Source organism: Primulina tabacum, chromosome 14, assembly GCF_025594145.1.
Source record: "Primulina tabacum isolate GXHZ01 chromosome 14, ASM2559414v2, whole genome shotgun sequence".
NCBI lineage: Eukaryota > Viridiplantae > Streptophyta > Magnoliopsida > Lamiales > Gesneriaceae > Primulina > Primulina tabacum.
Window position 1 is genome coordinate 19341023 of NC_134563.1, and position 2539 is coordinate 19343561.

The following is a 2539-nucleotide window of genomic DNA, read 5'->3' on the forward strand; positions in this document are numbered from 1 at the left end:
TGAATGCTCCAGTTGCTTCACTAGTGATCTCCACTGTCCCATAAGGGAAAACTTGTGTGATGGTGTATGGTCCTGACCATCGTGAACGCAACTTACCTGGCATTAATTTCAATCGAGAATTGTATAATAGTACCAGTTGTCCCACTACAAATTCTTGATCGACGATGTTCTGATCATGCCAACGTTTAGTTTTCTCGTTGTAAAGCTTGGCATTCTCATAAGCATCCAACCTAAACTCATCAAGTTCATTCAGTTGCTGCACTCTATCGTCACCTGTGGCTTTAGCATCAAAATTTAAAAATTTAGTAGCCCAATAAGCCTTATGTTCAAGTTCAACAGGTAGGTGACATGATTTCCCATATAACAATTTAAAAGGAGACATGCCAATGGGGGTTTTAAAAGCAGTGCGGTAAGCCCAAAGTGCATCGTCGAGTTTTCTAGACCATTCTTTCCTTGAAGCACCGACAGACTTCTCAAGAATGCGTTTAAGTTCTCTGTTCGCTACCTCGACTTGGCCACTAGTTTGAGGATGATAAGGTGTTGCCACCTTATGTCGGACCCCATACTTAGCCAACAGACTGTCAAACTGACGATTACAAAAGTGAGTACCCTCATCACTAATAATGGCTCTAGGTGTGCCAAAACGTGAGAAAATAATTTTCATGAGAAATTGAACGACAACCTTAGAATCATTAGTTTTGCATGCAAGTGCCTCCACCCACTTAGGCACGTAATCAACAGCCACCAAAATATACTTGTTCCCAAAAGAAACTGGAAACGGACCCATGAAATCTATACCCCATACATCAAATAGCTCATACACTAAAATATTATTGAGAGGCAATTCATGTCTCCTAGAGATATTAACTGTGCGCTTAGAATCTCAACATTTTGTAACATATTAAAGCGTGTCCTTAAACAGAGTAGGCCAATAAAAACAAGACTGGAGGACTTTTGATGCAGTTCTAGTTGCCCCAAAATGGCCTCCAGCCGGACCAGCATGACAATGAAACAAAATTTCACTTACCTCTTCCTAGGGAATGCATCTACGGATTATGCCATCTGCACATATTCTAAACAAATAAGGATCCTCCCATAAATAATATTTCAAATCTGAGAAATTTTTTTTCTTTTGTTTATAAGTAAAATGGGGAGGAATGAACTTACTGGATAGATAATTAACGAAATCGGCATACCAGGGTAAACTGTTGATCTCAAAAAGTTCTTCCTCCGGGAAATCATCGCGAATAATATCCTTACCTGAACTTGGATTCTCCAGACGCGAGAGATGGTCAGCAACTTGGTTCTCTGTTCCCTTTCTATCGATTATCGTCAAGTCAAATTCCTGCAACAGAAGAATCCAGCGGATTAGCCTTGGCTTTGCATCCTTTTTGGCCATCAGATATTTCAAGGCCGAATGATCGGTGTGCACTATAACTTTGCTTCCTATTAAATAAGATCTAAATTTGTCCAGAGCAAAAACCACAGCAAGAAGCTCCTTCTCTGTAGTGGCATAGTTCAGTTGGGCAGCTGATAGTGTCATACTAGCATAGTAGATGACATGGATGCATTTTTCCCTCTTTTGCCCTAACACTGCCCCCAGAGCTGTGTCGCTTGCATCATACATCACCTCAAATGGCGACCCCCAGTCAGGTGCTATCATCACAGGTGCGGTGATTAATTTCTCTTTCAAAATTTGAAATGCCTGCACACTCATCAGAAAAATCAAAGCGCACATCTTTTATCAGCAAATTGGTCAGTGGCTTAGCAATGCAAGAAAAATCTTTTATGAAGCGCCTATAGAACCCTGCATGTCCTAGGAAACTAGGCACTCCTCTGATGTTGGTTGGGGCTGGGAGTTTTTCTATTACATCAATTTTAGCCTTATCAACTTTAATCCCAGTTTCAGAAATTTTGTGCCCCAACACTATTCCCTCTCTCACCATGAAATGACATTTTTCCCAATTTAAAACTAGATTTGACTCCTCACATCTCTCCAAGACTTTAGACAGATTAATCAGACAAGTATCAAATGAAGAGCCAAAGATAGAAAAATCATCCATGAATATTTCTATAAAATCCTCAATCATGTCGTGAAAAATTGCCATCATGCAGCGTTGGAAAGTTGCTGGTGCATTACATAGACCGAATGACATTCGTTTATATGCAAATGTCCCGTAAGGACATGTAAAAGTGGTTTTCTCCTGATCTTCAGGGTCAATAGGAATTTGCATATAACCCGAATAACCATCCAGGAAACAGTAGAAAGGATGTCCAGCTAACTTTTCAAACATTTGATCTATAAATGGGAGGGGGAAATGGTCTTTACGGGTGGCGTCATTAAGTTTTCTATAATCAATGCAAACACGCCACCCTGTAACAGTTCTGGGAGGAATTAACTCATTGTTTTCATTCTTCACTACAGTGATCCCACCTTTTTTCGGAACAACTTGTACTGGATTTACCCACCTACTATCAGAAATTGGGTAAATAATACCTGCGTCCAGTAGCTTTATCACCTATTTCTTTACCACCTCTT